General features: G+C 42.6%; 1 long non-coding RNA gene across 1 annotated transcript in view; it reads right to left on the bottom strand.

The window, feature by feature from the left end:
- The window catches only part of LOC123482700, a 51,281-nt gene extending 46,634 nt beyond the window's left edge, over positions 1 to 4,647 (bottom strand). The window contains exon 1 of the long non-coding RNA XR_006657831.1: positions 4,169 to 4,647. This is a non-coding gene — a long non-coding RNA (uncharacterized LOC123482700). The remainder of the gene's footprint in view (positions 1 to 4,168) is intronic.
- Between the last annotated feature and the right edge of the window lie 19,156 nt (positions 4,648 to 23,803).

The raw sequence follows: 23,803 nt of genomic DNA, 5'->3' as shown, positions 1-23,803 counted from the left end.
ATTTTAATTTTGGAAATCTGTTCCAAAGTCTTCCCACGCATAATAGAGCGATGTATGTGATCGTATACAAATGTAAGCAAGATTTGAAATTATCTCTGTTTGGGCTTCCCGATGTTGAACTGAAATAGCCTCGAGCTGCCATTTCCACCCTGTCTCTAGCATTACCACATTTTGTGCATTACGGTATCTAGGCCTATTGATTCCTGCTGCCATTTGGCTATTGATTGGAGTGGATGCCATTATGTCAGTGAGATTATAGACCTACAGCACTGTTTCTGAAGAGACGAGAACCAGTGATGAGATGACTGCTGACTGCTAAAGCCAATATAGCAAAGCACAGTACAGCACAGCATAGCACAACACAGAACAGCACAGAACAGCACAGTGCTCCAAAACACATCCCACCATGCAGCTTTCTCTCTCTCTGTACTCTGTAGAAAAGTCTGACAAAGTGCACAGCGGAGTAAGTAAGCTCATTCTGTATTCTGAACACACGCATCCCTTATTGGTGTGGCTCATTGCAACCTAATATTCTCTGTGACAGCCACATCCAGCGCTACTGAGTTTGGCTTGCTCTGATCATTCAAATCGACCACAATTGACTAAGAGTGAGGAAAGGGAAAGGGTTGAGGGCTTTGTGTGTGTGTCTGTATCAGTAGAGGCTCCTCAGAGGAGGAAGGGGAAGATCATCCTTTTCTGAATTTCATTAAAATGTAAATAGTGAAACATTAAAAAAGTTATCATTTTTAGATAAAAAAATACTAAATATATTCAGGTCACCGAATAATGGATTAAAACACACTGTTTTGCAATGAAGGTCTACAGTAGCTTCAACAGCACTCTAGTTTCCGTCCTCCTCTTGGTACATTGACTTTAATACAAAACCTGGGAGGCTTGTGGTTCTCACCCCCTTCCATAGACTCACACAGTAATTATAACAACTTCCGGAGGACTTCCTCCAACCAATCAGAGCTCTTGCAGCATTAACTGACATGTCCATCCAATCAAAGGGTTACTAATGCGTTAGTTCTAGTAGCTATGTTGACTTTAATATGGTGACAACGATTTAGGCTGTGTGTAGCGGTTAGTGGTTATGATATGAAGTTTTGGCTTGGAAAGGTTTTTTCGCCTGGTCACAGACAGCTGATGTGTTGTGCACTGAAGTCCACAAGCGAAAGGAAAAGTTGAGAGGAGGAGAGCACGTAGATGCAAGAAGGAATTTTTTAACGATCAAAGGGATCATGCTGTTTGTATGTGGCTGCTATGAAATTGAACTGTGGTTGAGTGTGATCAGGGATGTATTCATTCTGCCGATTCTGTTGAAAAAAAAAAAAATTAAACGGAAGCAAACTGAACGAAACAAGGACAAACATACTTGATTTTGTCCAATAGAAACTCTTGTTTGCAACTGTTGGACTAATGATTACACCCTAGATCAGCTAGATGCAGGCAAGTGTGTGCAAGGCAGTATTGAATGTGTCACTGTCTGTCTCCTTCTCTCGACCTGTGCACCTACGTTGTAAACTTTCCTTCATAGGCTAGGTTGTAGCAACCTCATGATGGGTATAGGGAAATTGTTAGTATCATGTAGAAGCCTAAACCTATCGACGTTACATTGAGCTGGGGGACTGGAATATGAATGACAGTCATCCAATATGATGTAAAAATAAATAAGAAAATAAACATCCTCCCTCATCTTAAACGGCACCGACCGCCACTGCTGTGTATGTGTGTGTGTTTGCATGTGTGTATGTAAATGTTGTGTGTGTGTGTGTGTGTGTGTGTCTCTGTGTGCATGCGTGTGTGTTGGACTGTGTGTCTTTACTTCAGCTTTCTCTCTGCATGTTCATACTGGCCTGCTCTACTGTATGTAGTTATAACATTGTTTGATTTAATGACATCAGTCTAGCAGGGCTTGAATTTAAAGATCCTCATAAATGTGATTCGCGGGGCGTATAGGAACACGAGCCACAGGACAGTTAGCATGCACTCTCATGAAAACGCCCTGGCCTGCAATCGAGATTATGGAAAAACCCCAGTGAACACACTTATCAAACTGTCAGCCAGTCGTATTGGTTTCCTAGAGCTGTTTGTGAGATGAGATGTGTAGAACTTTGAGTGTGTGTGCAGTTCACACTGTGTGGGTGTGTGTGTGTGTGTTTAACTACTCACACCATCAGGCCATGTTCTTCATAGACAGGAAATCCAAGGCAGTGCACCATGTATTCCATAACCCTAGTACTCTCGCAGGACATGAGGATGAATACAGAGCTGCTTTTGGCATTAGGAGTCACACACACACACACACACACACACAACCACACCTAGCAAGTTTACTGTGCCCTCTGTGTATGATGTGCATTTTCATGTCGACAAAATGCAGTTGAGAAGAAATAAGAGGTATATGAATATTTTCTCCTCTGTCTCTGTGGGGAGGCTATTCAACTTCAAATACCGAAGCTATTTATTGTCCAATAAATTGAGCATTACATATTAATTTGTCATTGTTTCACATAGTAAAGATAAAATGAAGCGTTTACAGACGATAGCACTGCAGGCTTCATAACCCACAACTCCTACTTTACAATCAGAGCTCGGACTGTTTTCAGTCCTCAAGGACGCCAGAGTGCAGTCTTCTGGAATAATGTTATTTCTGTTGGTTGCTTCTTCTCATGTCTGTCTGTGTCTGCACCGCTACTTAACAACTAACATTATTTTCAATCACATAGTGTGAAGGACCATATCTTTGTTGTTATGGGTTTACTAGGAAGGAGATTTATTTAGATATTCAGTGTTATGGAACATTTAAAACCGCAATTGGCATATTTGAAGCTGCAACTGAAACAGTTCCTCTTGTCTGAATAGTCGAAAGAGAGAGTGCGAGAGATAAAGAGAGAGTGAGAGTTAGAGAGAGTGAGAGTCAGTGAGTGAGTGAGAGCGATTAGAGAAAGAGAGAGTGAGAGAGAGGCCTGTCATGTTTGAATGGTTGAGAGGGGATAAGATAAGTGGTTGTGTTAGAAAATATAGTTAGAACCACAGGTAATGCAAGGAGTCAGGATGTCTGCATGTGTCCAGACTACTAGACACTGAAGGACAAGGTCCATTGGTTAGTGGCCCCATGTAGCTCAATCGGTAGAGCATGGTGCTTGTAAAGCCAGGGTTGTGGGTTCGATTCCCACGGGGGGCCAGTATGAAAGAAAAAATGTATGCACTCACTAACTGTAAGTTACTCTGGATAAAAAAGTCTGCTAGATGACTCAAATGTAAATTCTGCTACCTCCAGCTCATTTGTAGGCCTATGCATTTAATGCAAATAAAGTGGTTTATGATGTCAGTGTATTTGTGCGATTTTTTTCTTATCTTGATAAGTACAAGCTTGTAGAGGTCTTGAGTCACTGTCAGGCATCGTTTATTAGCCGGTTTGAATTAGGATCTGTGGCGTGAGTGCAGCACGGTTCGGAGCCGGGCAATCTTTTTTTGTGTGTGGGGGGGAGGGGGGGGACTCCTCTTGGCTCCGTGCCAATGGGAAGAAATGTCTCGCGCTGAACACGAGCTGATTTTCTCTGTACAGACTCTGAGTCATGAGCTGATTTCTGCTGCTGAGTGGACACACGCTGACTCCTCAGAATAAATAGCTGCCTTAAATAAACTGAGGGTTTTTCTCTCCCACCGCCTCACCCAAACGGAAGCACAGTCCGTTGACAATTCTGCACGCGCAATCGTTGCTTTACAATCACTTGAGCCTCCATTCACTCTCTCTCATAGTGAACAATATTATTGACCATATACACACGCAGTATGGAAATAGATAGCGCGCGCTAACTTCATATTTATTCTTCTGAATTGTATGTTGAGTAGCCTAGTAAACTTGAGAGCGCAGAGGCAGGGACTCAAGGAAAAAGAGCTGCAGCAGTGTTCATATTCAAACAGTCTGCATCCTTTGGAATGTATTACACACCATCCCCCATTGACCTAACTCCCCCTAAACCCAATTATCGCCTTTGGAAAGGTCTCACCCTCCTCGAATTTATTCAAGGTATGCTAATATTTTGACATGTCTCATTCAAATGTAATAATGCACTTTTCTCCCTTATAACTGTGGTAAAACATTACGCAAAAGACATTTGAATATCTACCACTAGCTGGTAAATTTAGCGGACCCGCTTACCTCAACTGCTAGTCGCTGTCCAGGGTGCTGAAATTCCCCTATTCCTCTGCAGCAGGCTCCGGAGACGACCGTTTAATCCGCTGAGAGCTAGGCACAGCACACAGATGTAAAACGCGGTCCAACTGCTGTGGCTGTAAGTTACGTTAAGAAAATTCATTCAAGCCAACAGCATCGATAGAATAAGCCAACTGTGAAAATAATATGTTCAAAATTGTGATTTTTAAAACCGATGATGCCGAAGTAGCCAAGTGGCTATGCTCTCCACGGCTCCGGGCCGATTTTGCCGGTCTAATTGGCGTCTCTTTGCTATTTGCTTCTTCTTTCCCGGATACTCTCTCCCCCACCCCCCACCCCTCCCTCTCTCTTCCTCTCCCTCTCCTCCCGCCCTCGCACCAGGGAATTGGATTTATGGTCAATTTACTTATGTAGGCTAGGGGAGACCGCCTGTTTCGTAGCTTGTACACCACATGCTCTCTTTCCACCTTTCCCCCCTCTTTCCTGTATAGTCCCGCGGTTTGCTTTTATTAGCGCAACAGTTTCCTACATGACGGTTAGCGACACCAGTGAAGGGGGTGAGGGAATGGCTTTCTCCTTCCCCGGTGGGGGTACTGCGCGCTCTCTCTCTCTCATTGGCTTTCAACACCACATGAAGTGAACGGCACCGACTGCTACAGTAATTATACGAACTTATTGAGGATAGGACCGTCCTTATAAACTTATTCAGGAATCACTTATCCGACAAAGTGATGCTGCTCTCGCGTTCCAACTCATTTTCTCTGATTAGGCCTAGCTAATCAGTGTAAATTAGAATGATTGGCGCGATGTGACGTAAATGCATGAGTGGGGTTGGAGAACTGAAGGTTATATAGGCCTGCCTTGGCTCAATCAAAGTGAATTATCTATTAGGTGTCAAATCAAATCAAATCAAATTAAAGTTTAATGGTCGAGTGCACAATTTAGCAGACGTCATAGTGGGTGCAGCGAAATGCTTACCTTACTAGCAGTGTGTGTGTGTGTCCGTCCGCGTGCGTGTGTGTGTGAAATAGGCCACTAAGGATTCCGCTTCTTTGGTCACTGTATCACAGTTCCATAACCCATTGATCGGTATCAGAGTAACATTTCATTTTATATTATATATATATATGTATATATATGTATATATGTGTATGTGTGTGTGTGTGTGTGTGTGTGTGTATACATACAGAACCAGTCAAAAGTTTGGACACACCTACTCATTCAAGGGTTTTTCTTTATTTTTACTATTTTCTACATTGTAAAATAATAGTGAAGACATCAAAACTATGAAATAACATGAAATCATGTAGTAACCATAAAAGTGTTAAACAAATCAATATATATATATTATATTTGAGATTATTCAAATAGCCACCCTTTGCCTTGATGACAGCTTTGCACACTCTTGGCATTCTCTCAACCAGCTTCATGAGATAGTCACCTGGAATGCATTTCAATTAATAGGTGTGCTTTCTTAAAAGTTAATTTGTGGAATTCCTTTCCTTCTTAATGCATTTGAGCCAATCAGTTGTGTTGTGAGGGGGGGTATACAGAAGATAGCCCTATTTGGTAAAAGACCAAGACCATATTATGGCAAGAATAGATCAAGTAAGGAAAGAGAAACAACAGTCCATCATTACTTTAAGACATGAAGGTCAGTCAATACGGAACATTTCAAGAACTTTGAAAGTTTCTTCAAGTGCAGTCACAAAAACTATCAAGCGCTATGATGAAACTGGCTCTCATGAGGACCACCACAGGAATGGAAGACCCAGAGTTACATCTGCTGCAGAGGATAAGTTCATTAGAGTTTCCAGCCTCAGAAATTGCAGCCCAAATAAATGCTTCACAGAGTTCAAGTAACAGACACATCTCAACATCAACTGTTTAGAGGAGACTGTGTAAATCAGGCCTTCATGGTCGAATTGCTGCAAAGAAACCACTACTAAAGGACACCAATAAGAAGAAGAGACTTGCTTGGGCCAAGAAACGCGAGCAATGGACATTAGACCGGTGGAAATGTGTCCTTTGGTCTGGAGTCCAAATTTGAGATTTTTGGTTCCAACCACTGTGGCATTGTGAGACATGGTGTGGGTGAATGGATGATCTCTGCATGTGTAGTTCCCAACATAAAGCATGGATGGGGAGATGTTATGGCGTGGGGGTGCTTTGCTGGTGACACTGTCAGTGATTTATTTAGAATTCAAGGCACACTTAACCAGTGATATGCCATCCCATCTGGTTTGGGCTTAGTTAGACTATAATTTGTTTTTCAACAGGACAATGACCCAACACACCTCCAGGCTGTGTAAGGGCTATTTTACAAAGAAGGAGAGTGATGGAGTGCTGCATCAGATGACCTGGCCTCCACAATCCCCCGACCTCAACACAATTGAGATGGTTTGGGATGAGTCGGACCGCAGAGTGAAGGAAAAGCAGCCAACAAGTGCTCAGCATATGTTGGAATTTTTGCAAATGTATAAAAAATTAAAAACTGAAATACCTTTTTTACATAAGTATTTAGACCTTTTGCTGTGAGACTCGAAATTGAGCTCAGGTGCGTCCTGTTTACATTGATCATCCTTGAGATGTTTCTAAAACTTTATTGGAGTCCACCTGTGGTAAATTCAATTGATTGGACATGACTGATTGGCACACACCTGTCTATATAAATTCCCAACGTTGACAGTGCATGTCAGAGCAAAAACCAGGCCACAAGGTCGAAGGAATTGTCCGTAGAGCTCCAAGACAGGATTGTGTCGAGGCACAGATCTGGGGAAGGGTACCAAAAAATTTACACGGCATTGAAGGTCCCCAAGAAAACAGTGGCCTCCATTATTCTTAAATGGAAGAAGTTTGGAACCACCAAGACTCTTCCTAGAGCTGGCCCACCGGCCAATCTGATCAATCGGGGGAGAAAGGCCTTGGTCAGGCAGGTGACCAAGAACCCGATGGTCACTCTGACAGAGCTCCAGAGTTCCTCTGTGGAGATGGGAGAACCTTCCAGAAGGACAACCATCTCTGCAGCACTCCACCAATCAGGCCTTTATGGTAGAGTGGCCAGACGGAAGCCACTCCTCAGTAAAAGGCACATGACAGCCCGCTCTGAGTTTGCCAAAAGGCACCTAAAGACTCTCAGACCATGAGAAACACGATTCTCTGGTCTGATGAAACCAAGATTGAACTCTTTGGCCTGAATGCCAAGCGTCACATCTGGAGGAAACCTGGCACCATCCCTACGGTGAAGCATGGCGGTGGCAGCATCATACTGTGGGGATGTTTTTCAGCAGCAGGGACTGGGAGACTAGTCAGGATTGAGGGAAAGATGAACGGAGCAAAGTACAGAGAGATCATTGATGAAAATATGCTCCAGAGCTCTCAGGACCTCAGACTGGGGCGAAGGTTCACCTTCCAACTGGACAGTAACCCTAAGCACACAACCAAGACAGCGCAGGAGTGGCTTCAGGACAAGTCTCTGAATGTCCTTGAGTGGCCCAGCCAGAGCCCAGACTTGAACCCCATTGAACATCTCTGGAGATACCTGAAAATTGCTGTGAAGCAACGCTCCCCATCCAAAGTGACAGAGATTGAGAGGATCTGCAGAGAAGAACGGGAGAAGCTCCCCAAATACAGGTGTGCCAAGCTTGTAACGTCAAACCCAAGAAGACTCAACACTGTAATCGCTGCCAAAGGTGCTTCAACAAAGTGCTGAGTAAAGGGTCTGAATACTTACGTAAATGTATTATTTCAGTCTTTATTTTTGTATAAATTATCAAAAATGTATACATTGTCATTATGGGTATTGTGTGTAGATTGATACGGGGGGAAAAAAAACAATTTAATCAATTTTAGAATAACGCTGTTACGTAACAAAATGTGGAAAAAGTCAAGGGGTCTGAATACTTTCTGAATTCACTGTATATATATATTTTTTTTATTTAGACATTTTCAAAATTGAAACGGGCATAATTCATAGAAAGAAAATGTCTTTCAATAAGCAGACTGAGTAAATTTGTACAAACAAAGATTAAAGAAATTAAAATATTAAAACAATAAGTACAAAAAATAGACAGGGTGGTCTATTGAGGAATCAAATTATAGAGATTATTATAAAGATCAAGGTCTTGTTTGATTTAACTAATTTCAAAGATTGTTTATATACTGCAACTTTACCTTGTTTAAAAAGACAATGAATTAATGAAATATTTTGCCATGAGGAACAAGTTATATCGGAAAGTATTCAGACCCCTTGACTTTTTCCATATTTTGTTATGTTACAGCCTTATTCTAAAATTGATTACATAGTTATTTTTCTTCATCAATCTACACAAGATACCTCATAATGACAAAGCAAAAACTGGTTTTTAGAAATTATTTCATTTACAAGTATTCAGACCCTATACTCAGCACCTTGTTGAAGCACCTTTGGCAGTGATTACAGCCTCTAGTCTTCTTGGGTATGACGCTACAAGCTTGGCACACCTGTATTTGGGGAGTTTCTCCCGTTCTTCTCTGCAGATCCTCTCAAGCTCTGTAAGGTTGAATGGGGACAGCTATTTTCAGGTCTCTCCAGAGATGTTCGATCGGGCTCAAGTCCGGGCTTTGGCTGGGCCACTCAAGGACATTCAAAGACCTGTCCTGAAGCAACTCCTGCGTTGTCTTGTCTGTGTGCTTAGTGTCGTTGTCCTGTTGGAAGGTGAACCTTTGTTCCAGTCTGAGGTCCTGAGCGCTCTGGACCTGCATGACAACGTGAATTCGATTGGTCTACACTCAGTTGGGTGGGGCGTTTCTCCATTCATTGCCCAATGGGATTTCTATCTCCTTAATGTAATATCTATGTTTCCCACAGACACAGGGCGCATTGTGACATGGTAACTTGAAGAAGAAACGGAGTTGAATAATTTAGTATACTGTTTAGATTGAGCACATCTAAGCGAAATATATACTTTGTCATGATGATATAAATGGATGGATGTGTTCTCTAGACTAGTATGCCCATACCATCTATTGGATGATTTGGCTATCTGGAGAGCAGGTAATTGTTTTAAAAGCGTTATGAAATGTGATAGTGTGTTATCCCCTATCTCCAGTGATGAGAATGATGTAGCTATGACGCGTTCCTACAGGATTTCCTGATTTTCACAGATGGACCGCTTAGAAGTTAAATCATAGGGAATTGTTTAATTTTACCCACTGACAGAACATAGGCTTTCACCAAAGAGTTTCATGAGCTTTATTTATGTGGGTGGATTATACCTTTAAGTAATGTCACAGGGTGCGGATTGTCTATATATCCTTATGTTTCCTTACGTTGATGACTTTTTGCCACGTTGATTCATCGTCATAACATTGATTTATTTTTCTATGTAACGTGGAAGCAACGTTGATTAAACAATTTTTCCCCCCAGTGTATACATTATTTCAAGGCATCAAATAACAGTGTTTTTATATCTTCCCCGAATAATTTATAGAAATTTGAGGTCAGTTCATCTTGTCCTGGTGCTTTCCCTAATGATATTCTCTTAACAGCATTGTCAAGTTTTTTCATACTGATTTCGGAGTCACAGGTCTCTTTAAATGCTAAGTCTATCTTGGAGATATAGGGTTTTGTACTTTTAAGAAAGGCAAAAGATTAATCAAAAGAGCAGAAGGAGGAATAATTTAGTGTAACATCTATATACTTCAGAAAAAAATCTAGGATCTGCACATTCAACAGCATTAATGAATAATACATTAATTGCATTTCTCTCCTGTCTCCTTTTTTATAAACCACTAAAGTAAGAAAAGTTGTTTTCCCCTTCCTCTATCCATCTATCTTGAGACCTACATTTAAGTTTTTCTGTATTCAGATTGTAGCCTACTGAACACAGACTATACTTTCCTGTTGAGACACAGAGGAGGAATCCACTTTCCTCTTCTGACAGGCTTAAATTATGATTGGTATTCTTGGGTCCTCCTGCAGCAAATATGCATTTCACGCTTGCATGCACACACAGTGGCAGCTGCAAAGGACCCTCCAGTGACCAAGCGCTGTAGCCAGTCACATAGTCTCTTCAGATGTGTCCAAAATGTGCTCGTGCTTTGATATGCAACTTGAGCTTATGAGCCTTGGGGAACACCAGTCAAAATAACTAGCTAATGGGGTCATGTGTCACAGACTGTATTTGTATGGTTAGCAGTTAGCACTGCTGCATGTACTGGTAACTCATCATCAGACTTTGACCTTTACTAGATTAGAGAGTGTGTGATCACATCATTATTTTTGTCCCACATAAAAGTGGGATTTGACACATTCGGCCTGTCTGCCTACTTTGCAGACTCTGTACCCTTCTGCTCAGCAGCCTCAGCCCCATAACCACCTTGCCTCTGTCTCATTACTGTCTCTCTCTCTCTCTCTCTCTCACACACACACACACACACACACACACACACACACACACACACACACACACACACACACACACACACAAGGCATAGCGTAGGGGATCGTGCCACTAGTTTGGGATTGTGTGTGTTTGTGTGGTATAGTTTATGCAAGCGTGCATGCATTTGATTTAGCTACCTCTTTTGATATTTGGGCTCATCTGCATGTTTCCTAGCTGCATTCATGCATGCTACACTCTCTTTCTCTCTTTTCTTCCCTTTGTAGCTCTATATGTCCAAACTGTGTCAAGCCAAGCCAAGCTATGGTGGCTGAGTAACCAGGCCAGCCAGTATAGCTTGGCTTGGCTTGACACAGTTTGGACATATAGAGCTACAAATGAGAGCTGTGCTGGAACGGACAATGTGAACAGAAAATACGGCTCTGGTTGGCATTATAGTGTGAATGAGATAATGTGTGTTGTCCCAGCTAGGTCAGGGCGATATAGTTAAAATATAATGTCACAGTATTTCAAAAAAATTTGATGGTATGACGGTACTTGGCGGTTTTGGAAAAATATAAGTTGTAAATACGTTTTATGCAGTGATGTAGTGGTAAAATAAGTGGGTAAACTATAAACTCCAGTGGGCGATCGAGATAAGAAGAACAACAGACATAAACGAAAACGTCAGACATTTCTAGAAGTACATTGTTTGCATTTTGATTGCTATAGTGAAGGCCTAATGTAATTTTCTGTACTTCAAATATGGCACACATGTATTTGGGGAGTTTCTCCCATTGTTCTCTTTAAATTCTCTCAAGCTCTATCAAGTTTGATGGGGAGTGTCGCTGCACAGCTATTTTCAGGTCTCTCCAGAGATGTTAGATCGGGTTCCAGTCCGGGCTCTGGCTGGGCCACTCAAGGACATTGAGAGACTTTTCCGAAGCCACTCCTGCGTTGTCTTGGCTTTGTGTTTAGGGTCGTCGTCCTGTTGGAAGGTGAACCTTCGCCCTGAGCACTCTGGAGCAGGTTTTCATCAAGGATCTCTCTGTACTTTGCTCCGTTCATCTTTCACTCGATCCTGACTAGTCTCCCAGTCCCTGCTCTGAGGGACGACCGTGTTGAGGGTCAGCGTGGCGAATGTGTTGTTGCCTACCCTCACCACCTGGGGGTGGCCCGTCAGAAAGTCCAGTATCCAATTGCAGAGGGAGGTGTTCAGTCCCAGGGTCCTTAGCTTAGTGATGAGCTTGGAGGGCACTGTGGTGTTGAACGCTGAGCTGTAGTCAATGAACAGCAATTCAATAGATATTGCGCCATCTGTCTTTTTTTGTTTGGGGGATGTCTGTAGACACGGCAGGAGTCTCGGGACATTTAAAATTGCAATAATGAGTGGGTAAATGCTCATTAACAAAATACAAAGGTGCGTAAACGGCATTTACACGTGTTTACCCTCATCTACATCCCTTGTTTTATGAATAGTGCATGACCGTAAGACGGCCACAAATTAATTATAGGTGGTTTTAATGGGCTTTCTCCATTCTGATTGTTTAATACCGAACCAAACTAGTACAACACTGACATTGAAGTAGTCCAATTTGTAGAACTTTTTATTTATTTAGCACTGTATCAAAATATCGTTATATCCATACCAGAATGTGGATCCATACCGGTACACTCTTAGAAAAAAAGGTGCTATTAATTCATAATTGATATAACGCTTTTCTACCAACTGAGGTACTCAAAGCGCTTTACATAATAGGGGGAACTCCAATGTGTAGCACCCACCTGGGTGATGCCCAGCAACCATTTTTTTTGTGCCAGAATGCTCACCACACATCAGCTATCAGGTGGAGAGGTGAGGAGTGATATATGCCAATTAGCAATGAGCGGGATGATTAGGTAACCATGATGGAATGGGGCCAGCTTGGGAATTTAGCCATGACACCGGGGTTTACACCCCTACTCTTACAATAAGTGCCATGGGATTTGTAATGACCACAGAGAGTCGGGACACACGTTTCACTTCCCATCCTAAAGATGGCACCTTACGCTCGGCAATGTTCCCTTCACTGCCCTGGGGTATAGGGCTCTCCATAGACCAGAGGGAAGAGTGCCCCCTACTGGCCCTCCAACACCACTTCCAGCAGCATCTGGTCTCCCATTCAGGGACCGACCCTGCATAGCTTCAGAGGCAAGCCAGCAGTGGGATGCAGGGTGGTATGCTGTTGGCAATAGAACCAAAAAGGGTTCTTCGGCTGTCCCCATAGGAGAACCCTTTGAAGAACCGTTTTGGTTCTACATGGAATCCAAAAGCGTTCTACCTGGAACAAAAAAGGGTTCTACATGGAACCAAAAAGGGTTATCCTATGGGGACAGCCGTAGAACCCTTTTGGAATCCTTTTTTTAAAGAGTGTATACCTTAAAATACAACATATCGCCAAGACCTAGTAGCAGACTTAAGTTAAGTGGCGTGTTGCCCAACCCAGTCTATAGCCCTACCCTACTTAGTTCTCTGCATGACCTCATTGGTCTTGGTTGTGCCCTGTAGGGTGATCTGTGTATCTAATGAAGTGCCACCCTGGCACTGCACCAGCATACAGTCCTTTCATCTGTATATCTCTCATAGCGAGCGTGTTTCTTATCCTCTGGCAAGAAGAGGTGTCAGGTAGAAGGCAATGTGCTTCGGAGGAGTAGAAAACAGCTCCCCCTCCTCCTCCCTTCCTCCCTCCCTCCTTCCAGCCTTGTGCTTCTCCTCGCGGCTCTTTCATCTGTGCTGCTCTATAAACAAACCTCTTTACCATTTCAAAGATTCCACCTGCATGCTCTTTATCCTGTATACAGTTCTACAGCACTGCATCACATCACACCATGCCATAGGGAGGGGCAGGGCTGTGCCACCCACTGGCTATGTGGCAAACCAGGTGGTGGGAATTTGGTAATTTGGAAAAGGAGGAGGTAGGTGTAGGTATGTGTTTTGGGGATGTGAATATAGGTATGTCTATTTACTAAAGGTATTCAGTGTTCATGTTTGTTTGCAAATCTACATTATGTGCACAGTTCAGTAGTTATGTGAGAGCACTGTATGGTGTGTGGGTGTAAGTGTTGAATAAAGAGAGACAGTGTTGGAGAGAATATCTGTCATTATGTCGTTATGTGTATTTCTGAATGGGTTTATGTGAAGGAGAACGAGGGATAGAAGAGGCATTGTGAACTGTAAAAGTGTGTGTGTGTGTGTGTGTGCGAATGTACCTTGTGTGAGTGTGTGTAGATGTGCTGTCGGTGTGTGAGTGGGAGCGTGGAGGTGCGTTAAAAGGTTGGCTGGCAGAGAGAGTGAGAGCTGTTCCAGCCTAGGACTCGGCTTGGGTCAGCATGTTGAGTTTTTGCCAGAAATATTCTCCCCCTACAGAAGTAATATCCTTACTAAAGCCATATCTTCTCAAACCAAATGTTTTTGTCCGGCACAGCACTTGGTGAAGGGGAAGTTCAGTATTTTACAACTCAATGTTAGATGGTTCCTCACCCTGAAAGTAGTCTATGGGCCAGGAGAACCATGGATTACAGTTTTTACATTAAGTTGTAAAATACTGAACTTCCCCTTTAATAGACTAAGGAGACTTTTCTCCCAATTGTTCATTTATATTTCATTTTAAGAATATTATTCCTTAATTCTAAAAGTTACTTTTATTGTGGTTTTATATTAATTTAATGGCTTACTGTATTTAATCCTTCATACTTGCTTGCTGTCTGTTGTTTTATGTGTTACATTTATTTGTTAGGTAAATACTTTGACACAATAAGCATTTCTAAGCCATGCCAATATAGCAAATGAAATTTAATTTCGGACTGAATTTAATGGAAGTGTCCTTAGAGAGTGTGATAGAGATTAGAGAGAGAGAACGAGTGAGGAGAGAGATTATAAGGTAAAGAGGGAGGTCAGAAAGAGGTATTAGAGGTATGGGGAGGGAGAGAGAGAGAGTAGAGTGAGAGAGAGAGAGAGAGAGAGAGAGAGACCGAGAGAAAGAGAGAGAGAGATAGAAAGAGAGGAAAAGAGAGAGAGAAAGAAAGGAACGATAGGAGAGAACGATAAAGAAAGAGAGAGCGAGAGACAGAAAATAGGGGCAGTCATGCAGACGAACAGCTCCTGACTTGTTATAACTTTCTGGTTGTTAAGAGTGAGTTTACAAGAATTATGCCTTAATTACTGTGAGACTTTAAAACTATAAACGTACACTCAGAACCAAAAAAGCACAGTACAACAGCAAGCAGCTGGCACTAATTGAGGAGTCCATAAACACAAACAACTTCTGGCAAAATTGGAAAAACTATACAAAATGGTTACATTTAAAAACACTCTACAACACTGTTCAAATTGATGCAAATGCAGAACAATGCCAGATTCATGAGAAGTTAAATGGATTACAAAAAGCTATAAAGGACAATCAAAATCCATTGGACTCCCCAATTACTGACCAGCAGCTCAAAAAGAAATTTTTCTTAAAGCATGCGAACCTGATGGCATCCTAAATGAGATGCTCAAATTCACTAGTGCAAAGTTTCAATTGGCTATATTAAAACAGTTTAATTTGATCCTGAGTGTAGGTTATTTCCCTGACATCTGGAATCAAGGACTCATAACCCCAATCTTTAAGAACAGAGACAAATTTGACCCTAACAATTACAGAGGCCTTTGTGTGAAAGTAACCTGGGGAAGGTTTTCTTTAGTATTATAAATGTAAGAGTTCTAAACTTCCTTAATAAGCACAATGTCTTGAGTAAGAGACAAATTGGATTTATACCAAAACATCGCACAACCGATCATATTTACACCCTACACACCCTGATAGATAAACATGTCCACCAAAATAATACCAAAATATACACTTGCTTTATCGAACTCCAAAAAGCATTTGATTCTATTTGGCATACAGGACTGTTCTACAAAGTTATTGAAAGTGGTGTAGGGGGTAAAACACATGACATAATTAAATCAATGTATACGTGCAGCATCAACATTGGCAAGAAAATAACATAATTCTTTAACCAGGGGTGGGGCCTTCGTCAGGGTTGCAGTCTGAGCCCTACACTCTTCATTATTTACATCAACGAATTGGCCACTATTCTAGAAAAATCCTCAGCCCCTGGTGTTAGTCTCCACAATTCAGAGGTTAAATGCCTGCTCTTCGCAGATTACCTGTACCTGCTGTCACCCACAGCACATGGCCTACAGCGGAGCCTAGACCTGCTAGAGCAGTACTGCCAGACCTGGGCCCTGGCAGTAAACCCCAAAAAGACAAAAATAATGATTTTCCAGAGAAGATCCAGATCTCAGAGAACTATGTTCTCAATTGGTACAAAATATACAGAGTACTGCACACACTACAATTACTTAGGTACAAAAATAAGCTCAACTGGACACCTTAATGAGGCAGTGAATGAACGGAGAGAGAAAGCATGCAGGGCATTCTACGCCATTAAAAAACACATTCAAATGGAAATACCTATTAAAATGTGTCTAAAACTAATTGAATGTGTCATTGAACCAATTGCACTTTATGGCAGTGTGGTGTGGGGGACAAACACCCCATTGAAACCCTGCATGCAGAGTTCTGTAAGATTATCCTACATGTCCAGAGGAAAACTACAAACGTCACACCCTGATCTTTTTCACCTGTTTTGTGATTGTCAACACCTCCCTCCAGGTGTCGCCCATAATCCCATTATCCCCAGTGTATTTATACCTGTGTTCTCTGTTTGTCTGTTGCCAGTTCGTTTTGTTTCGTCAAGCCTACCAGCATTTTCCCCTTTCTCCTGTCTTTCTCAAGATCCTGTTTTCTAGTTTTCCTGGTTTTGACCATTCTGCTGCCCTGACCCTGCCTGCCATTCTGTACCTTGTCACACCACCCTGGATTATTGACCTCTGCCTGCCTTGATCCTGAGACTGCCTGCCGTTCTGTACCTTTTGGACTCTGATCTGGATTACTGCCCTCTGCCTGCCCTTGACCTGTCGTTTGCCTGCCCCCTGTTTTTGTAATGAACGTTTTTTACTTCAACACTGTCTGCATCTGGGTCTTCTCCTGAAACATAGTCCCGTGTAGCTCAGTTGGTAGAGCATGGCGTTTACAACGGCAGGGTTGTGGGTTCGATTCCCACGGGGGACCAGTATGAAAATGTATGTAGTCACTAACTGTAAGTCGCTCTGGATAAAAGCGTCTGCTAAATGACTAAAAATGTAAAATGTAAAAAAAATGATACAAGCATTGCATGCAGGGCAGAATTAGGGCAATATCCACTAATAATAAAAACAAAAAATATATAAATTAAGTTTTGGAAACATCTCAAATACAGGACGATAGAAGGGGAGGAAAGACATGGAAGAGAATAGAGAAGAGGATTAGAGAGAGGCAGAGGAGGAGAGAAAAAGAGGAGGAAGAGGAGAGCAGAAGAACAGGAGAAGGTAAGCGGAAGAGAATGAGAGCAGGAGTGAAAAAGTGTGGAAGAGGATAGGAGAGCAGGAGACAAGGAGGAAGAGGATTGGCTTTAGACTAGTATACGCGGCAGGAGGGAGCCATTCAGCTCTATGTGTGTTAGCACAATGATAGATTTACACAACCCTCAAACGCTGACCTTTCAGTCTCTCTCAGCAGCTCCACCAGACGCCCACGTTCCCTCTACTATCCTCCCCAGACTGAGCATCCCTTCTTGGGCCTACCGTAGCCCAGAGATCCTTGCCGCTTCAAAATTCCCACCCGCCTTCCACATCTCTTTGTGCTGATGATTGAAGAGTCAGGCAGGATTTGACCGCTGAGCAGAGCTGAAAGGAGAACAGAGAAAGAGAAAGGATTTGTGGGTTATTCATGCCAGTTCTTTAGAGATTGTAGATATAGAATGGAACAGAGGGCCGAGGATCCATTCATTTCTCTGGCTGTTTTCTCTGAAACCCAATCAGAATCGCACTACAGCTGTGTAATCGCGATGGCGTTTTACAGAGATACTGTATATCATAATAGCAGCTCACTGTATGCTCGTCATTATCTTTCTCTGTCCTTCTCTCCCTCTCTTTTTCTTTCTTCCCATCACTTGCTTTTGCTTGCTGTCTATTTATTTTGCTCTCCTCCTTTTCTCTCTCTCTCTCTCTCTCTCTTTCACTCTCTCTCCCGTCCACTCTCTCTCGCTCTCCCTCTCTAGTCCTTTTTCTTACTCTCCTTTTTTTTCTAAAGCATGGTAGGGTAAAAAATATTGGCCCAATAGCAGTGACCCAATTACTCAAAGAGTGGTCCCACCCCTGTAGGATGTCTCTGTCCCTGGGGAGCAAATCTGCCATGGAGAAGCTATCCATCACTCTGCCCACCCTCTCAGCCAGACACCTTATACTTCCTCCCTTTATTACTGTGTCACACAGACACACACAGACACACACACACATACACACACACTCCCTCTCTTTCTCCCTCTCTTTCCTGATGGAATATCAGGTTGTGTGGAGTCTGACATGTGTACGCAATTATTTCCTTAGCGCTGGCATCTCATCACACCTCCTGTCTTTGTTTGCATAATCTTGTCTGCGTTGTACAACCCTGTCATTAGAATTTGATGAAGGGGGTTGATGTAGCAGCAAGTGGGTAACTATTAATTTGCAGAATTTACGTTCTGCTGCAAAAGTAATAAAAGTGGCTGCTGCTGAAAATAGGTGCTAACGGTTAGGAATGAGATTATTATAGTGATACAAGGTCCATTACCAGAGTGCATATCTATTTAACATGACAAATTGAGAGTGCTTGATGTCAACCAATTTTGTAATGTTTATCTAAGACTGTTTGTCCTAAATTGAATCTCATCCATGCTGAGACGTATAGACAACCTACATGCACGCACACACACTCATCATCCCCCCCACCTCCCCCCCCCCCCCCCCACACACACACTTAGAGCAGAAACACACAGAGCATGAGAATAATAGTGTGATGACGTTAGCCCTTCTCAACCTGAGCATATCTTTCCTATCTGTCAGATCAGCGGAGGAAGCCTAGCAAATGGGGAGAAATGGGGGAACATGATTATCTTCCAGCCGCGAGACGAGATTAGTCAATAAACAGTAATTGATAAATGGGAGATGTCAGGAGATGTAATTGTGGGTCTAATCATGCTCATTAGTTTAATGGGGAGAAATGCTGAAACAAGCGAAGAATGGTCCATTCTTTCTCTGTGGGTATAATATATTATGGGTCAGAATTAGGGTCGCAAAACTACTGGTAATTTACCCAAGTTACCCAAACTTTCTATAATTTTGGTAATTAACAGGTAATATATGGAAATCTATGGTAACTTTGATAATTTATACTTGAATAACAGAAAAAAAAAGTATTCATATATTTTATATTTTTTTTACATCTGTGTCCATATTGTCCATGATTTTCTAGTTGATAGACCATATGGTTAAAGAGAAAATAGCCTAATTAATGAAAAAAAAACATCTAATCAACAATGGCATTATTTTCAATGAACTGTGAAACTCTTCCAACTATTGACTTTGTGTGTACAAAAAAATTATAAAGGATATTTCATGCTGAAACGCTCATATTAAACACCAATGGTATTTACTATGGTTTTTTTTTTACGAGCCATGTGTCGTCCGAAACAAGACCCCACCAAGCCGCACTGCTCGCTTAACCTGGAAGCCAGCCGCACCAATGTGTCAGAGGAAACACCGTACAGCTGGCGACTGAAGTCAGCGTGCATACACTTAGCCGCCACAAGGAGTTGCTAGAGCATGATGGGACAAGGACATCCCAGCTGGCCAAACCCTCCCCTAACCTGTCTCATGGGCCTCCCAGTCGCGGCCGGCTGCAACACAGCCTGGGATCGAACCCGGGTCTGTAGTGACACCTCTAGCACTGCGATGCAGTGCCTTAGACCGCTGCGCCACTCGGGAGGCCCCATACATTTAGAGATCGACTATCCAAATAAAGTGTTACGGATCCTTCTACGTCTTCTGTTCTACAGCGTTTCTATCCCTATAGCGCTCTATAAAAGGGTCCGTTCACTCTGTATCTCTTATTTGTTTGTACCTTGACGTACTCCCTCTTCTGTCGCTGTGTACCGCCTTTCTGTCGCTGTGTACTTCCAAATATACGCCTTTCTGTCCAAATATACCGCTTTCTGTCCCTGTATGCTGCCTTTCTGTCCCTGTATGCTGCCTTTCTGTCCCTGTATACCACCTTTCTGTCCCTGTCTGCCTTTCTGTCCCTGTATACTGCCTTTCTGTCCCTGTATAACACCACTCTAAAGCCCTCTGGACTCCCTCAGCCACTCCTCATACCCCTTACGGCTCCTCTACCTTGCGAGAAGATCTTTCTCCCTATAGACCACTGCTCTGTTTCTGTACCAGTCTAAAGCCCTCTGGACTCAGAAGACTCCCACAGCTACTCCTCATGCCCATCACGGCTCCCCACCACAATCCTGACATCAGTCTATAAAGCCAGATAGGGCCCTGAGGTTATCTGTCCATCTGCCAATCAAAGACTGAAGTGGACTACAGTCACCCGACACAAAGGAGGAAATATGGTTGAGAGGAAGGACATGTTCATATTCACTATGGAATGGGGAGAATCAGGGTTTGACTGGTGGATTGTTTTCTCCCCTCCTCTCCTCTCCTCTTTTCCATAAGCGGGAATCTGATTTGTAAAAGATGAAAGACCTTCTTGACATGCTGCTCCCTTCTTCTCTTAGAGAGACAAGAGAACATGAGAGATGATGTGGAGTACGGTTAATTTGATGTTGTGAGGAAGAGATGGCTGAGTTTGTGTGTGTGTGTGTGGTTGTGTCTATTTGTGTGTGTGTTTAAGGTGCTGGCATGTGCACATCTGAAAATGTCTGCGTGTGTGTGTGTATCTGACAGTGTTTGTGTGTGTCCCGCTGTGCTCCCCCATATTGGAGCTGGGAGCTGCCTACGAGACAAAGCGCCCATTGAACCATTGTGCTCTCTAGCTCTCTGTTAGGCGCCCATTAGAAGAGATAGCTCCTATTCTCAGTCATGCTCCCATGCTCTCATTACCAGCCTACACCACAGCGGAGGCAATATGGCTGTCATTTAAACATGAACCATTATACTCTACCCTACTTCCTATCTAGCCTGTGTTAATTGACTGAGTTAACAAGCGGGTTAAAGACTATGGAAACTGCATTAATGATACAATGTGAACTTACTAAGTCAGGGTTGGTGGTTTATCCAAAATGTGTATTATTTATGGTAAGCTTTTCAGTAGGATATCATCTCATATGTTGATGATGCATAGTTTTTCGGGAAAAAGTTAATGCTTTCAAATACAACTTTCACTACATACGCAACTTTTCAGTACTGTAAGTATGAAACATACAGTATGCTGTGAGTGTGAGCATGCAGTAGGTCATCATTATGGTGGCCTCTTGCGTAACCCCCTCTCATTACAGGTGCAGATACATTCTGGTTTTCATCATGTTTAAACCCATAAGGTCAGCTGGCTGAGACGAATAGCAAATTACTAAAACACTGAATGAGTGTGTGTGTGTGTGTGTGTGCGAGAGAGAGAGCAAGAGAGACACAGAGAGAAAGGGAGCGAGAGAGAGCAAAGAAAGACTGAGCAAGAGAAAAAGTGTGAGAGAGACGGAGTGACGGAGAGGTAGAAGGAGCAAGAGAGAAAGTACCAGAGAGATGGAAAGAGATGAAAGAAAGAGAGAGAGTGCCACTGCGCAAACAAGCTGACACTCAGTCACCATGGCAACGCTTTGATGTGCAGGTGCCATACCTTCTGCCAATAGGGGAGTTTCTGTAAAGTATGTTTCAGTTTGTCTAAGTTGTGCAACTGTGAATTGGGGCTTTTATTGTTTTGTATGTAGAGAATGATCTGTGTGGGTATATTTCAGTGAGTTTTCTGTGTGCGTCATTCTATAGGGGTGTGCAGGAAAGACAGACAAAGCTTATTGGCTGATCTCTCTCTCTCTCTCTCTCTCTCTCTCTCTCTCTCTCTCTCTCTCTCTCTCTCTCTCTCTCTCCAATTTAAAGGGGATTTATTGGCATGGGAAACATACACACAGTGGACAGTTTATTAGGTACACCACCCCGTTTACTAAAGTGGTTTGCTCCTACAGACAGTGAGTCATGTGGCTGTGGCTTGCTATAGAAAGCAGGCAGACCGGCATCGAGGCATTCAGTTACTGTTCGATTGAATGTTAGAATGGGCAAAACGAGTGACCTAAGTGACTTCAGTGGGCACGTAATCACCAACACTGGACAATTGAGGACAGTGGGAAAACATATCCTGGTCCGACGAATCCCGGTTCCTGTTGCGTCATGCTGATGGCAGAGACAGGATATGGCATAAGCAGCATGAGTCAATCGCCCCATCCTGCCTGGTGTCAACGGTACAGGCTGGTGGTGGTAGTGTAATGGTGTGGGGAATGTTTTCCTGGCACACGTTAGGTCCCTTGATACCAATTGAGCAACGTTTCCATGCCCTGAAGAATTCAGGCTGTTCTGAAGGTAAAGGGTGGTCTGACCCAGTACACGATGGGTGTACCTAATAAACTAAGTGTGTGTTTACATTGCCAAAGCAAGTGAAATAAAAATATATACAAAAATATGTACAGTAAACATTGCACTCATAAAGTTTTCAAATGTTATATTACCAGCTACAGTGTTTTTAACAATGTGCAAATAATTGTAGTACGAATAGTAGGGGAAGATAAGTAAACAGATAAATATTGAGTGTATTTACAATGTCGTTTGTGCTCCACTGGTTACCCTGTTTTCATGACAAAGGGTCACAAATCTTGCTGCTGTGATTTCACATTGCAGTATTTCGGCTAACAGATATGGAAGTTTATCAATGTTTGATTTGTTTTAAAAATCTTTGTGGGTATGTGTGATCTGTGGTTTTTAATATGGTCATACCTTTGGCAGGAGGTAAGGAAGTGCTGCTCAGTTACCACCTCATTTTATGGGCAGTGGGCACATAGGCAGACCTGGCTCTCGAGAGAAGAAAGGCTAAGGCAGCCTTTTTTTAATAGCAAGGCTATGCTCACTGAATCTGTACATAGTCAAGGATTTTCCTAATTTTGGATCAGTCACAGTGGTCAGGTATTCTGCTACTGTGTACTCACTGTTTAGGGCCAGATAGCATTCCAGTTTACTTTGTTTTTTGGTTGATTCTTTCCAGTGTGTAAAATAGTAATCTTTTTGTTTTCTTATTGTTTGGTTGGGTCTAATTGTGTTACTGTGTTAGGGCTCTGTGGGGTCTGTTTGCATTTGTGAAAAAATACCCCCAGAACCAGCTGGCTGAGGGGATTCTTCTAGAAGTGAATCTCTCTGTAGGTCAGGGCTTCGCGGTGGAATGTGTGGGCATCACTTCCTTTTAGGTGGTTGTAGAATTTAACATCTCTTTCTGGAGAAAAACATTTGCGGGTATAGTCCATAATTCTGCTCTGCATGCAATGTTTGGGGTTTTGCATTGTACATTAAGGATATTTACAGAACTCTGTATGCAGAGTCTCAATTGGGTGTTTTTCCCATTTTCTCAATTCTTGGTTGGTGAGTGGACCCAAGACCGTCAACCATGGAGAGCAATGGGTTCTATAACGGATTTAAGTATTTTTAGCCAGATCGTAATTGGGATTTCGAGTTTTATGTTCCTTTTGATGGCACTGAAATCCCTTCTTGCCTTGTCTCTTAGATCGTTCACAGCCTTGTGGAAGTTACCTGTTGCGTTGATGTTTAGGCCGAGGTAGGTATAATTCTTTGTGTGCTCTAGGGCAAACAGTGTCTAGATAGTATTTGTATTTGTTGTCCTGGCAACTGGACCTTTTTTGGAACACCATTATGTTTGTCTTACTGAGATTTATGGTCAGGGCACAAGTCTGACAGAATCTGTACAGAATATCTAGGTACTGCTGTAGCCCTTTTTGGTTGGGGACAGAAGCACCAGATCATCTGCAAACAGTAAACATTTTACGTTAGAGTCTAGAAGGGTGAGGCTGGGTGCTGCAGACTGTTCTAGTGCCCTCGCCCATCATTGATATACAGTATATGTCGAAGAGGGTGGGGCTCAAGCTGCATCCCATTCTCACCCCACGGCTCTGAAGAAAGATATACAGTATGTGTGTTTATTGCACACTTGTTGTTTGTGTACATAGATGTGTACCACTTTCCATCAATTTGTACAGCAGGCCCTCATGCCAAATTGAGTTGATTTCAAGCATGTTGATTTCAATCTCTCTCTCTCTCTCT

This window comes from Coregonus clupeaformis, chromosome 36 (assembly GCF_020615455.1).
Source record: "Coregonus clupeaformis isolate EN_2021a chromosome 36, ASM2061545v1, whole genome shotgun sequence".
NCBI classification, from domain to species: Eukaryota; Metazoa; Chordata; class Actinopteri; order Salmoniformes; family Salmonidae; genus Coregonus; species Coregonus clupeaformis.
This window is presented reverse-complemented; position numbering and strand designations above follow the sequence as displayed.